Below are 16,439 nucleotides of genomic sequence, written 5' to 3'. Positions count from 1 at the left end.
GGAAGAATAGACAATAAATAACTTAAGAAGCAGACTAAATAATTCCAGATTGTGGTTCATGCAGCAAACAAGAGAGTAATAAGTTAAAGAGTAATGGGGTATGAAGACAATACTATAAATAGAGTGATCAGAAAAGCCCTTTCTGGACATATGATACCTAAGTTGAGAACTAAAAGACGGAACCATCTATGTTAAGACAACAGAAGAGTGTTCCAGACTGTTGAAAAATCTGAAATGAATTGGAATGTGGCATTCTTGAAGAACAGTAGGGCCGGTGTGGCTTAACAGAAGGTAAGAGTAGTAGAAAGGAGTTAAGGTCAGGAAGCTAATTTTATAACAAGTGGCCCAACCCTAATGTCTACAGGAAGAGAGGACATGGGGGAGGGATATAATTTCCAACTTTCTATCCAGGAACAGGGAGAGGCAAAGTGGAGCTTCAAAGGTGCTAGAATAGAACAATCTCTGTGCTCCCTTAATATTATGATTATTTTTCTTTCTAGAGAAAGGGTCAGCAAACTTTTTATTTCTCAAGCAGGGGCTGAAAAGGGATTAAGTTATCAATATTTTAGGTTTTGTGGGCCATAAAGTCTCTGTCAAAACTATTCAGTGCTGCTGTTACATAAATAAATGAAGGAAGGTGATTATGTTCCAATAAAATTTTATTTATAAAAACAGGCAGTGGGCCAGCTTTGACCTGTAGGTTTGCTGAGCCCTATACGAGAATCTTTAAAGAATTTCACATCTGTGCGGTTCACTTCTATTTCAAAAATATTATCATTCTAACGTAGTATCTCTTTAAAAATACTAGGTTCCTTTTATTATACTGATGCTAACTGAAAAAAGAAATTCTCTGCGAAAGATCTGAGCTCCAAGCATTTAATACTTAAATTAATTTGCACATCCTCAACTGATACATGGTGTCAAGGAGGCTCCCACACTATGTTTTCATTATCTCACTTTTCCCATCATTCATACAGATTGCTCCTTGGTAATTTCATCCTTCATTTCAAAACTCTTGTTACGAGGCAATAAACCATTAATGCAGCACATATATCTTCCTGAAATCTAGATGAAGAACTTAATGAAGCTACAGGACACAAAATAATTGCCAGTAGAATACATTTTCCTAAATCCGTTATGGTATTATCAACAACTTAATGGTAGTATATATTTCCATGTAGGCTGCATATTAGGGAAGTATTAATAAAATTATAGTATTTAAAGAAATCACTACATCAGGGAAGAATTATGTGTTTGTTGCAGCGAAAACACACGAAAAGGGATAAAATGACACCTTTAAAAATGAAGATTGAATCTTGAGCTAAGAATAGAAAAGTAGATAATTTCATGGATGAGTTTTAGGTCAGAATAGGTCCATCAAATGCTAATGTTTCTTCCTCCAAAATACTATTCTTTGCTTAACCCCTTGTTTTCATGTGGACTGTTCCTCACTTTGATCAGATCCTCATCGCTTCTATGCCTGGTATAAAAATGCTTTTTTATCTCTAAGTCTCCTATTTCTAAGTGAGCCTATTATTCTGTAGCCCCTAGAACAAACTCTAAATAATATTTTCATTAATATTTTACAACTGTGCTTAAAAATTTTAGAGTAGCATACTCACTTATATATGGAATCTTAAAAACAAAACAAAAAAATGAACTCATAGATACAGAGAACAGATTGGCAGTTGTCAGAGGCAGGAAGTGGGGGTAGGGAAAATAGGTAAAGGGGGTTAAAAGGTACAAACTACCAGTTAAAAAATAAGTATGTCCTGAGGTTGTAATGTACTGCATGGTGAGTATAGGTAAAAATACTGTATTGTATATTTGAAAGTCACTAAGAAAGAGAGTAACTTTAAAAGTTCTCATCACAAATATATATATATATATATATATATATATATATATATATATATATAACTGTAAGGTAATGGATGTTAACTAGACTTACTGTGATCATTTCACAATATATACAAATATTGAATCATTAGGGTTGTACATCTGAAATGAATATAATGTATGTCAATTATATCCCAATTTATTTTTTTTATATCCCAATTTAAAAAGAGAGACATACTAGTGTATTTTATTCCCTATACTCATAGTTTAAAAAAAAAAATCATTACAGTTCATTTAAAATTTTGTTGAGAGTAGCCTGGAAATCTCTCCCTAAAAGGTAACCATTTCTTATTGATTCTTTAGCTTTCCCTTGGAATTGACTTTGAACTACATCAATCTACCAGAATTTGCCTAATATATCTAAATCTCATTATTATTCTCTTCCTCTGCTCAGTACAACTCCCGCATACCTGCCTTGGTTTTCCAGTGGTGAAGCCATTCCCAACCTCACCAAGCATTAAGTCACTTCTTCTTCTCCCCTGCAGAATAGTGGCTATCCATCTAGTTTAAGATTATCACATTGTATTATAATTATGTGTTTATTCATCTATCTTCTCCCAAATGAACTATTCACTCTTAAGAGTAACAGTTTCACATTCATCTCTTTATTCCTATTGCCTGGTTCATAGTGGGCACTCAATATGTGATTATTGAATAAATTAACACATTAATCAGCAAAAAATCTTCAGCTATGTCAACTATTTATGTTTAATTTCACTATCTTGAAGATAAGAATCGCTTCCTAATCCAAGATGTGCTACTTCCAGAATTGAAATCGATTAAAGATTTCCTCTCTAGATGTTCCAACTCAGTAGGTCTGAAGGAAAGGCCCAAGAATCAACCCTTTTCATTAGCATCCTGGCTATTTTGTGGCAGATGGCCCACAGACAATGGTTTGAGAAACTCTGAAATGAGATACTTGGTAGCTGTTCTCAAGAGAGTACCTCAAGAGGTTTAGAGGCATGGTTGCCCTTTACTATGATTAATTTCATGTATGGATGAATATATGAAATGACATAATATTTTGATTCGGATTTTACACTAAGTTAGCTTTTCAAATGGATCTTATCTTTACTGAAAATATATTTATGTTCTGTGAAATAATACATAATACACAAGAAAGAGAAGAAAGCAATATTTGAAGAACTGCAAAGTTTCATTGGATAACCTTTGACTAATTCTAATGACTTAACTCTGATTTTTTAGGAAAATCTTTTGATTACATCATCTGTCCTAGATTTAGATACCTCATAAGCTGTGCTCAAATGGGTGCCAGGGCTTTAGTACAGACTTTTGTTCAAGTCCTTACAAGAGAATTTTATATCCAGCTGTTTATTCCTTATGATAATAGAGCACTGTTTTTTCTTCCACAGTTTGTTGGCATGCACTATAGTCAGCTCCCTATAGCAGCTTCTAGGAAGGAAATAGATTCCACCACTGGAAATTGGAGTCTCAGAAATTCTGTCATGTGAACAATCCAACTTAAAACTGCCAACAAATTCACCAGCAAAAACAGGATCTTCCAAAACAAGTCTGTGTTTTTCTATTTAGATCCAACCAAAGGACCATTCATTGGAAGAATTATATATTTTTCATTTTAAGGAGAAAATTTTTTGAGATATTTAAGTATAAAATAAAGTTTATGAAACACATACTAGTGGACAACCCAGTGTTTTCCAAATACTAAGCCATATGAAAGTTTTCTAGGACCAAAGGAAAATAAGGAAAAGAAGCCCTTAAGACAAGCATCAGTTGCTTCCTGTTCACAAAGTCACATCTAGAACAGAGCAAAAACGCAAATCAGAACTGAAGTCCCTTCTATCTCTATAGGAGTCAAGTCTTGTAACAACTTCTATAATTCTTTACAAAATGTACCTATATCAGGCCACTTTAGGAACAGTATTCTGAAAATGATTATCTTTAATTAGGTCATCAATACTGAGTGTTGAACTCTTTGGTCAGCATTTATTGTTACAAACATAACTATGAAACAGAAGGTGTAAGTTCTTTTTTTTTTCTTTCAAGATTTATTTATTTATTTGAGAGAAAGAGCAGTAGGATGGGCAGAGGGAGAGAAACTCAACCAGACTCTGTGCTAAACACAGAGCCAGATGCAGGGTTCTATCCCATGACACTGAGATCATGACCTGAGCCAAAATCAGGACTGACTCCACCAACTGGGCCACCCAAGCACCCTGAGAATGTACGTTCTGATGCTGACCCCTCCCTGCAGCACTCTGTCCCTGGATCTCTGAAGATGTCTTCTGCCCTGAGTGGAACAGGAGCTATGAACATCCCTCCTCGATCATCTCTTCAGGCTAGCTGGTTCAGGATCACATATTAACTCATGTCTTAGAATGCAGAAAAGTTGTCCAGAAAGAAAATTGCCCATGGCATAAAAAATATTCAGAAACTGATGGTTATCTATTCACAAATAACCAGCTTACATTCCTATCCTTCAATAGTCTATTCTACTAGATTCCATAGTAGAATTAAAAAATAATTCAAAGATAGCATTAGTATTTCATTATATTCCATCTTATTCCATACTTGATTTAAGGCAGCCAGGAACTAACACTTAGTAAGCACTTGTATATCATGAAATGAGTCTTGTACTTTGCATATTTTCTCATTTATCCTAACAATTTGTTATATTTTAAAATTCCCATTTTACTGATGCTGAAATCAAGGCTGTCTGAGGTTACCCTGAATATTACACAGAAGCAATATTAGGATTGAAACCTACATCTGTTAGACTTCAGTCGATCACAACACCATGCTTTCAGCAGCCAGAATCTCTCTGAATGAAACTCTTTGGCAAACCTATTTCTGCTGATTTAAAGCTGACTCAGGTAGCAAAAGCAACATAAGGGGACAAAATAATTTGTCAGGTACCTACTGTGTCAAGGGGAATCTACTTTGACAAGCTTGTCACTCAAAACATTTTGGATTTTCTTTTATTTTGTATACAAATGATTTCAGACACATATTGAAAGGTCAGTCATATTAGTTTGCAACTAATGTTTTCTTTGCTTTAAATCCAAATGATATAATTCACCTTCAACATACATCTTTCCCCCTAAGAGTCATCTCTAAGTTACTTCTATTTTCTACATATGTGATCTTTTGAGAGAGGACAAAAATTTGTCGTTATTGAAGATATTCATAAGAAAATGCCACAGGCTACATCAATAATTTTAAGATAAGAGCTTGGGAAATAACCTGAACAGTAATAGTATCAATGGAATAAGTAATTAGCATTCTAATATGACTAATCTGAAGGACATTTATTTAAATGTAAAAATTCTGGTATATTTTGATGTTTTAGAAATTATACCATAGTTAATAATATTGTTCTATTGATTTCATGACTTTAAGTAAATTCAAATGCTAAAAAACACTAGTTCCCAGTCTGATGAAATGAAAGTACTACTGTAAAGATGATAAGAGAGAGACAGAGAGAGAAAGCCAGGGGAGATTATTCAGTATAAATCAGCACTTCCTAGGTTTTGCTTTTGAAAAATTTGTTTTTATGTCTAATAAATCTTGACTGCCATTTTAATAAAAGCAAGTATCTGCTATTCATAGACCATCAATGAGTACTAAGTATGCATTTAAACCAGAGTTTTTGTAATTTGGAGGCCCAATGATACAAGAATTGTGGTGCTGAAATGGAGAAAAGAAGAAACTTATGATACACACTCTGGCAGTCTAGTCCCATCAATACATGGCACCTCTACAGCTATGTCTTTTTCTAAGAAAGTCACTCACAGACATTTTTTCCCCACGTAGTCCTCAGGAAGCCTCACAACTCTTCTCAATATAATAACCCCAGCTTATGCTTTTAGCAGATTAAAGTTGGCACTAAAGATGAAGCTCATCTCCTATCCTAGGAGAAGACACATGAGTATTATTGACTCTAGAGTAGAAATGGACATCTGAGTATAAGTTTGCACTCCCTCTACCACCACCACATATGAACCAATTAGGAGAGACATTACAATAGGTCCCATTCTTAAAGGAAGGACAGAACCAGTGTTTATTGAATGATTACTACATTCAGTTCTTAGAAAAGCTCTTACAGCTAAAGATTCTTTTTCTGCATTTTTAAGCTGAGAAAATGAAGTGCAAAGAGGTTAACTGTATCTGGTGGTGTCTGCTATAAATACATAGAGTGCCTTTCCTCATCTAGATATTCTAAGTAGTTGTAACTTGCAAATACAAGTTACATTAAGTTCATGCTAGCCCATCTCGCTTTTATTATTGTTTTTGCATTTTTTTTCTCTTGATTAGTTTTACTTTTTCCATGTGTCCCATAACAGCAGCTGCAAAGAGTGATCATTCCACCTTATCCTTTTCAAATTCTGTGCCTCTAATTTCTGTCTTTTGTCTAATTGCAATAGCTGGTATCTTTAAAATGATAGTGCTGATCATGGAAATCCTCACCTTCTTCCATGTGTTTATGAGGAAATAGTACTGCTTCCTCCATCATGATTGATGTTATCTTTGGAGTTGACCCAACCATATTTTTTTATCATTAAGAATATTTTACTTAAGGTTTTAAGTCAAGAATGAACATGGACTTTTTTAGCAGCTTTACAGAGATATAATTCACAGGCTATCCAATCTAATGGCTTTTAGTATATTCAGAGTTGTGCAACCTATACAATCTAATAAAATTAGATTATTTAATCTAAATAATCTAATCTAATTTAGAATTTGATTTTCATTACCCCCGCCCTAAAAAAACCTCAGGTCTATTAGTAGTCTCCCCCTTCCTGACTCCAGCCCCAACCTTAGACAACCACCAATCTACTTTTATTTCTATAGGTTTGCCAATTCTGGATATTTTATGTAAGCAGATCATACAATATATGGTCTTTGGGACTGGCTTACAACAAAATATTCACAGATGGTCATATGACCCACTTTACATCTATTACTAAGACAAAGTATGTTGATATTTTCTAATTAGAACCACCTTCACATTCTTGGAATGACCTCTTTAAATGACAACTGAATTACCTTTTGCTAGTAATTTACTTAGGATTTTTAAACCAATATTGTGTTGCATATTGTTTTATGTGATTTTTTGCTGGATTTTTGTTGGTAATAATGTTATGTATACTACTTCATAAAATGGATTTGGAAGATTTTCTTCTTCATCTAGGTTCTGGAGCAATTTAACTAGCATTGGATTTATCCCCTGTGTAGCTGTCTGAACAGGGTCCTTTTTAAAGGATTAACTTTAAGAACTTTATTTCTCCTTAGTTTTTCAAAGCTGTCTTCCTTTTTCTGGAATCTATTTTGGTAAACTTTATTTTCCTAGAAAACTATCCATTTCAAAATATTTCAACTGTATAAACATGGAGCTTAGAAAACCAGTCTGTGATTTACTTAATTTCATCTGCAACTGAAGTAATTTTTCTGTTTATTATTTCGTATATTTGTGCTTTCTCGCCTTTACTTTCCTATTTAACTGACATTTATCTCATTTATTTCTCAAGACTCAGCTTTGATACACATACAGCTTTACCACTTTTCAGTTTTTTAGTTTATTGATTTTTACTTTACCTTACTAATTCCATACTTCTGTTGTCCTTTTGGTCTTTTCCTAACTGCTTCAGTTATGTGTTTAATTCATTTATGATCATGCTTTCTTATTCATTAATGTAAATACATAATGCTTTATCCTGTAACCCTCGCTTTCACTATAAACCCTCTGTACTATTATGTAGTAGTTTCATTATCAACGAAATTATCACTCTGCTACTTCATGTTTATGAATTATTTAAGAGAAAATGTCAACATTTCTATGTGGTAGGACCTTTTTATTGATTGCTTAATTGATTGAAATATAGTTGGCACACAATGTTATATTAGCTTCAGGTATAAAACACAGAGATTCAACAACTCTGTAGGTCATGTTATGCTCACCACAGGTCTACTAACTGTAATGCTATGCTATTACAATACCATTAACTCTATTCCCTATACTGTAACTCTTATCCCTGTAAATTGTTCATTCCCAAACTGGAATCCTGTACCTCCCACTCCCCCTCACCCATTTGGCCCAACCCTTTAGCCCCCTCCCCTCTGGCAACCACCAATTTGTTCTCTAGTCTGTTTCTGCTTTTGTTTGTTCCACATATAAGTGAAATAATATGGTATTTGTTTTCCATGTCTGACCTATTTCACTTAGCATAATACCTTCCAGATCTAATCTTGTTAGCAATGGCAAAATCTCATTCTCTTTTATGGCTCAGTAATACTCCATTATATATACATATACACGCAAACATATATGTGTGTGTATATATATATATCATCACATATATATCTCATATATCATTTTTAAATATGTACTATATATACCACATATATGTAATATATATGTATATATCACAATCCATTGATCTATAGATTCATTCATCTCTTTATCCATTCATGTATGGATGGACACCTGGGTTTTCTCTATACCTTGATTATTGTAAATAATGCTGTGATAAACATAGAGGTGAATATATTTTTGAATTAGTGTTTTTTGTTTTCTTTGGGTAAATATTCATTAGCTAAATTACTGGATCATATGGTATTTTTACTTTTAATTTTTTTGAGGAACCTCCATACTGTTTTCCAAAGTGGTTGAAGGAATTTACACTCCCACCGACAGTGCATAAGGTTCCCTTTTCTTGTGTGGGACTTTTGATTTTCTGATTTTAAGTTCTAATTTATTGCATTTATATTACACAATTTTGTCTACACTATTTTATGACATATGATATAGTCATTCCTTGTGACTATCCCAAGACAGTTGAAAATACAGCATATTATCTATTTTTAAGGCACAAAGTTCAACATATACCAGTAAATCCACCTCATAAATCTATCTTGTACTTGTATTTTCCATATCCTTAGTGTTTGTTTTTACAATTTGTTTTTAGGTTTTATTTATTTCTTTCTTTATTTACTTGACAGAGAGAAAGCACAAGCAGGCAGAGCAGCAGGTAGAAAGAGAGGAGACGCAGACTCCCCACTGAGCAGGAAGCTCAATGTGGGGCTTGATCCCAGGGCCCTGAGATGATGGCCTGAGCTGAAGGCAGATGCTTAGCCTACTGAGCCACCCAGGAACCCCCTTAGTGTTTGTTTTTAATCCTTAGTTGTTTCTGTCCACTTGATTTTTTGTCCCTTTGATGAGTTAAAATCTATAATGACTACTGTGTTTCTACTTCTTCCTATAATTTCCTAGCATTTTCTTTATAAATGTTGATTTTATATTACTTAGGGCTCAATAATCATAATTTTTGTATTTATTTGAAAGTGTTCCCATTAACGGTATTGGTACTTTTCTTTGGTGTGTTTATTTTTTGCCATAAATTACTTATAAATAGGCCAAATTCTCGCAGTTAAACCTTCTGCCATCATTTTTTTCTCATCACTTGGAAAACTAAAGTTCATCCTCTCATGATTTCTTCCAGAAAAATTCATGAGAACAATATTCCCTAAGTTCTTACATATTTGATGTATGTACGTATTGTCTTTACACTTAAATGGCAGCTTGTCTGAGTATAAAATTTGGGGAACACGTTTCTTTTCCTTGAAGACTATTAAGAATTGTTTCATTAGTATCAAATGCTGCTATACAACAATTTAAAGACAGGCTGATTTCTTTTCACTTTTAAGTGACTTAATTTTATTGCTTAGCTTCCCAAATGATTCTTTATTTTTGATGTCTCATTATTGCCTATTTCCTCGTTGGCATAGGCTAAACTGCTGTCATAAGTTACACAAACTCATTATGTAAGAGCTAAAAAAGAATAGAAATTATTTTCTTGTTAGGGGATAAATAATCCAGGTTAGAATTTAAGGAACTTCTTCTAATCCACGTGGCCATTCAGTTCTTGTTTCTTTGATCATTGTGGTCACAACAGCAGCCCAATGGAAGGAAGAAGGAGCACTGAGGAATGCTCATGTATATTATGTGGGCTATGTTAAAAATAGGACAGACACATAAATTCTGCTTACATGCCATTGACTAGAATGCAGTCATCTGACACAAAAGAGGCCAGAAAATGTGTTAAGTATCCAAGAAGAAAAATTTTAAAAGCTTTTTAGGTGGGCACTAGCAATTTTAGCCACAATCTGCTCCTGGACCACCATATAACTATGCAGATCCTACTGACCACACATAAAAAACATTCACTTCTCCCCAAGGGAAACACCCCAACATTATTCACTAATTTAATCTAACTGAAAGTCCATGATTTCTATCCTTTATATCAGGTCCAATTCTGGTTCCTTAAGAATTAACCATCTACAGATTAAAAATACAAGTTATCTAATCACCAATCTCATGAAAAAACACACATCCAACATACAATAATGGATTACAGACATGATAACCACAATAACAATTTCCATTTTAAAAAGGATAGAAGAGAAGCACCCAGTAATTACAGCAATGATGGAATCCAGCTAGGCAAGCATTGTGAAGTCTTAGCAAAGTTGGAAGTTTCTCAATTATATCTCAGAACTGCTCTCTCTAAAGAGTTTGCTGTTTCCCATATCCTCTTACTCTACCCTCCAGAAGATTCTTCTTTGTCTCTTATCCATGACCATATCTGAAGTGAGGATTGGGAAATATGACCCCCTTGGAAACTGTATATTGGAAACAATGTGTGCTAGAGAGGTATATTAGTCCAAGATCCAGCCCATACCCTTTCTATGGGCTACAATGGCAACAATGTGACCCAGAGCAAAGGATTAATGAAAATGTTGATTGGGCCTATGTAGCAGACTTTGATGGAATAAGAAGCCCGAATCCCTGAACGACTATGGAAAAGAGGTCCTCTTTCATGAACTTGGAATATTTGACCTTGACGATTATGTTAATAAGCAATGAATTCTTTTGTATTTTGATTATACTTGTTAAAGTACTCTAGCCTTCACTAATTAATATGGCAATTCATAATAGGAATGAGACAATGCCGTAAATCTGACTTTAAATATATGATATTGGCTTAGAGGTTAGACAGTGAGTGGCAAAGAAAATGACATAAGCTAAAGAGCTAGAGACCCATGTTATGCGAGGGCAAGCCATTAAATATGATTCAATCCAATGAATAGAACTATGTCACATGGTCACTCCTAAACTAAGCAGAAAAGTATGATCTAGCTCTGTGCCCAGGAGTAGGAAGAGAAGATTTTGGTAGTCAGCAGTCTCTGGCAGATCCATCTTGTATCAGTTTTGTTTTGTTTTGTTTTAGGGTTTTTCTTATTTTTTGTTTGTTTGTTTGTTTGTGTTTTTTGAGACTTGCTGTGCTCATTTACTCTGTAGATTTAATGCTTTTGTTCATGAAGAATGTTTTCAGAAGTCTTTGTACCAATCTAATACTTCCATTTTCTTCTTTAGGGCCTCCATTTAAACTTACATTTTATCTGCTTTGAGTATGTTTAATATCTACACCTACATTAACCTAGGCCATTTACAAAGGGGATAAGCTATCAAGGAGTACTTGATGAAAAGAATTATTTCAGAAAATTCATTAAAATTTTCACAGGATTACCAAAGCAAATGAATAAAGAAAAGTAAGCAGTTGTGGATAATATTACATATCTGGTAGACTCTTCTATTCATACTCCTTAATTCTAATCTGAATACTTATTATTATTACTTTATACTTAATTTTTCAAAACATGTGATACATATTTAGAAAAATTAGACTTCTAGGGCAACATTCCCTAAGTGACACACCATTCCTCTGACTTGTCCACTGTGCACACAAGAATCTTGGCTACAAAAGGTAATTAGAGCTGGAGTAATAGCACCCTATGAAGTCAACAAAAGAGGCATTGAGAAAAATTAAATGATTCCCATGAAAAAGGAACAAAATGGAAGTCTAATTACAAAATAAGCAAATGTGTATAAAAACTATAATGTTACAGTAGGATTGAGATATTAATTTTTTCATAACAATCTAGTTATTTTAAATAAACCAACCAAAGCTAAGAGAACAGTATCTAATCTGGTTCTCTGAATTTTCATTTTTGTTCACTGTCTACTTTCTCCTATTCCTTTTCTATGTATCTACCAAAATATTCTAAATTGAGACAGGACTTTCTTATGCCCGATTCTTTGTTATTATTATTCATTAAAATTATTCCATCTCTTAATCTATAATTTGATGTTAATCTTATATATCTAGGATTCATTTACTACACACTTAAGGAAACTGGTTTCACAAAAATGTTATTTTAAAACACATATTTCTTACTACTTATTTCCTTAAGAATCAACTCAACTTAGTCATTGGAGCACTCCAAGATTTCCCCCATTCTATTCCTTTGTTTTTTATTCTACACTGTCATGATGAAATATATTATATTTAATTTACAGTGGCAGAAATACTAATTTCTAGATTGGGTTGTGAGTTCACATTTAATCCTTCAATGAGCTGAAATATCATGGTTAGAATACAAGCTGTATCACAACAATAACATTTCCAGCAATTGAAGTAATTTGTGGATTTTACTATTCAACAATTCCACATATACATTTTACTATACTTTTACATACTCTCTTCTTTTGTCTTTCAAAATGATGACTTCATTTTTAACAATGTTGAGATTACATAGATACTAGAATCTTCTTTATTCTCTACATTGATATTTTACTGTTTTAATCACCTCCTTCCCACTCTATTGGTGAGAGAGGAATTCCCACCCTAGAGTTGGGCAAATGGCCCAACACACAGTACCCAACAGAGGACAAATGAGAGCAAGAGCAGGTATTAGTCACATACACTAGGAGAGAAGAACAATGGCCCAGGAGAGAACACTATACTGGGCCACGCAGCAATTGCACTGGGGGACAAAACAGTGAACAGCAGGGACTGTGGGAGGCAGGTGGGATGGCCCCCTCTTAATTCAAGGTTCCCACAGAAGAATGCAATTGGCTTGTTTGAATAATTCATAGAATGTGAAAGAAGTGAAACCCAACAGTCAGAAATAATCTAGAACTGCATTTGGTCATTTTAATACAGAGCATTGTTTGACTAGGAGATCTTATCTGCAGAAGCAAAGTGGGAAACGGAACTTTTAGTAAGACCTCTGAAAGCCCTTCTCATTTTACCAATCTCAGGCCTTCTACCATATTTACCTGCATAAATATACAGTAGTAACCAAAGAACACAAACTCTACCAATTTTTCAGGCATAATTTTACTCATTGTGACTTATAAAATTTCTTAGATGTCATCTATCTTGAGGGAAAACAACTTCCTCTTATCAAAATGTACGTACCAGTGATAGGGGAATTATTTGTTCCTTACAATTCTGGCAATGACTCAGTGCCTTAACAGTCCCTTCGTACCCAGAAAAGCAAGCTACTACTTTGTTATCTCAGTATGTCATCCCAGTCTTGATGTTAAAGATGGTTTGTATTCCCTGAATAGTATCTGTGTACTACACTCATGTAGGCATACACATGCCTTCAATGCAGCTCTGGGGATGTTCTCAATGGTGCATCTTCAGTTACCATTTCTTTCCTGTGGCAAGATTCAGAAATGCTTAAACCTCATGCTTCTCAAAAAGTGTTTTCTGAAACTGTTTCCTGTCTGATACAAAAACAATAAGCACCAACACCTCCTCAGGGGTGACTGTGTTAGGAAGATATTTGGAGTCCCACCAGGGTAATCTATCCGTAACTACTAAATAAGTGCTTTGAATATGACTGAGAGATTTGGTTTCCTTATCCAGGTTAAACATATCCCAACAATATTGCTTATATTATTCTTTTTTCGTAATACAAAGGTAAATGTCAGTCCCTTCCAAGTAATCACAAATTCTTAATTTTAAAAAGTCTGAATTGATGTGGCTTTATTTTACTTTGGAATAAAAGAATATTCTATGTCAAGGGCCTGCTTAATAAGTGTCCTAGAGCCTAAGGGAATCTGACAAAGAATAAAAATCATTCCCAACTATTTTTAATAATAGAAAAAAGCTATATTTCTTTACTCAAAGTGTAGTTTTATTTGAAGGAACACTGGGGACTCAAGATTTTAGAAGATTATGGGCATATGAACATCATCCATTCTCAGCTTAAAGACCAAATTGCCAAAATAATTCAACCCTAGAATGCTATCAAAAGCCAGTTTGAATCTTCAGTAAATGAGTTAGCCACCTATTAGGGAGTCCTGGTGAAGGAAATGAACACAACAGGGAATAAAATCAGAAGATCTCTAGCTAAACATATCGAATATCAGCTTTCAGAGTCAGAGCTGCAAAGATGATCCATAGCAAGGTGAACCTGCTCTATAAGCAAAAGCTCGTAAAGGTTTTCTGACCTCTCAGTTTTGTGTAACACTGAAATGCATAAATGTAGTCTCAGACTCCTTAAGAAATGCATTTCTGTGCACTTATGCTTCTTCTGGGCTTCTCTATTTTATTCTCTCCTGAAACTGCATTTGTTAAAGTATTACAGTTCATTTAATGCTGTATATGTAACTTTTGATTTATGCTATTACCCTTCTTTCTTGGCACATGGCACTGGTACTTCTCATTTCTACCACAAAATAAATCATCCAGATTTCGAAGAAAAGTCTATTCACAGTTGTTTATTTTTAAAGTCTCTGATGCATTGGTACTGGAAAGTGATACAAAATATCTAAATAAAATCAAGCTGTGTCTGGATGAAAAACCATCCAACAGCAAACTCACTAGCCTACAATCATATGATTTCTATATTGAGGCAAAATTTGCATAATTTGGTTTCAGGTAGCCCCCTTGGTCCTTCCTTACTTTCCTTCTTTATAGCATTTCTCTTTTATATGTTCCTGGACTCCGCTGCCATCACTTTCCATTAAATGAGATGATTTTTATACAAGTACCTAGCATGTGGCCAGATTATAGCACTCAACACCATTCCTCTTTGCTTGACTAACTACAAGATGAAATCTAGTAAATTACTTTACACCAAGGTATCAATGGCCTTCCAGTTCTCCCTTTGTAGTGGATACATTTTGCTATAAATCTGGGGTGCACCACTTCTCTCTCCTATACCAACTAAATGTTTTTCTTCAAAGAATTTTCCTTTCTCCTTTCCATGTTTCGGGGAGGGGGGGGGGGGCGGGTACCAATCCCAGCACATCTTTCTTTCTAGGTGCCAGAGTGGGCCAGTGGTCTGTTCTAGGCTGACTGGGTTCCTCTGACACATATCTGAATCTAAAGCAGAGAGCCAAAGGACAGATAATCAATAGGTGCCAAGTACTCAATGGTACTCAACTCTCTAGGGAGAAATCCCACAAGTTCCCACTATTAACAACCTAAGCCTTCCTAGCTCTTTACCCTTTCTGAGAAAGGACTATTCACCTCTGTCTTTAAATCAGTCACCTCTGACCAGTCACCTCATAATATCACATACTTTGCTTAAATCACTCAAATTCAGTTTCTGTGCATATAACCTAGGACACTTAACACACACCACCACTGCTGACACCACCACCACCCCAGAGTGGGGGTAGAGAAGAGCTTGCATTTTTTTAAGAGAAATCTAAAAGGCAAGATAATCATTCATTCAAATAAATAAGATTCTGATAGTGAAACATCAAGGGTCAGAAAAATAAAAATAAACAAAAAAAATGGGCTGAAGGGGGATCCCTAAGGGGCTCAGCGGTTTAGCACCTGCCTTCCGCCCAGGGTGTGATCCTAGAGTCACGGGATAGAGTCCCAGGATCAAGGCCTACATCAGGCTCCCTGCATGGAGCCTGCTTCCTCTGCCTGTGTCTCTGCCTCTCTCTCTGTGTGTGTCTCTGATGAATAAATAGATAAAATCTTGAAAAAAAAAAAATTAGGCTGAGGGCGAAAGTTTCTCATCCTTATATTCCTTGATTGATACTGTGTATCTAACTTATAGCCTTCTTAAACTCTTCAGAACCTAGAAATATTTAAAACACATCTAACTATTTTAATTCATCTGAGTTAATTTTTAAAGAAATGAGGAGATGAAAGGCTTCAGGATCTCCTTAGACATTAGAAAAAAATATTATATTTTTGATACACAAAATATGGCCTTAAATTATTTTTGTGTATGTATATAAATTTATATTTATTTATGTATATGTATTTATGTGTATTTGTGTGTGAATATATATGTATATATGAATTGCATTAAAATTTTGAAAGATTTTATGATGTATGAAATTCATCAGGCTTCGAAACTCTGCCACTGTGGTGCTCAGGATAAGTAGCATTAGAGTCCAGGTTCCTTCTACTGAGGAACTCTGCATTCCTCCTAAGACCTACAAGTCATCTGCTGGATTGTCTCCATCTAGCTGGCTAATGAAGCAAAGAAAGAGAAGGTGGAGAATCATCACCATGATGAGGGAGACAGTCTGGAAGGGGCACATTATTTCCCCATACATCCTGTTTTCAAGAATCAGTTACATGACCCCACTTACATGCAGTGGGGTCAGGAAGATAGCTTAAATGTATTCATGAGGCATAGAAAAGGTTATGAGTACAGTGGCTAGTTATCTCTCACTT

At 34.7% G+C, this 16,439-nt stretch overlaps 1 long non-coding RNA gene across 2 annotated transcripts in view; it reads left to right on the top strand.

Moving 5' to 3' along the window:
• Nucleotides 1-247: 247 nt before the first annotated feature.
• Nucleotides 248-16,439, top strand: part of LOC112647999 (uncharacterized) — a 58,656-nt gene continuing 42,464 nt past the window's right edge. For both annotated transcript variants that reach the window (XR_007412132.1, XR_003128648.2), the window contains exon 1: nucleotides 248-291. This is a non-coding gene — a long non-coding RNA (uncharacterized LOC112647999). The remainder of the gene's footprint in view (nucleotides 292-16,439) is intronic.

The sequence above is a fragment of the Canis lupus genome, chromosome 7 (assembly GCF_003254725.2).
Source record: "Canis lupus dingo isolate Sandy chromosome 7, ASM325472v2, whole genome shotgun sequence".
NCBI classification, from domain to species: domain Eukaryota; kingdom Metazoa; phylum Chordata; class Mammalia; order Carnivora; family Canidae; genus Canis; species Canis lupus.
Note: the sequence above shows the minus strand (reverse complement) of the source record. Positions and strands in the feature narration are given on the sequence as shown.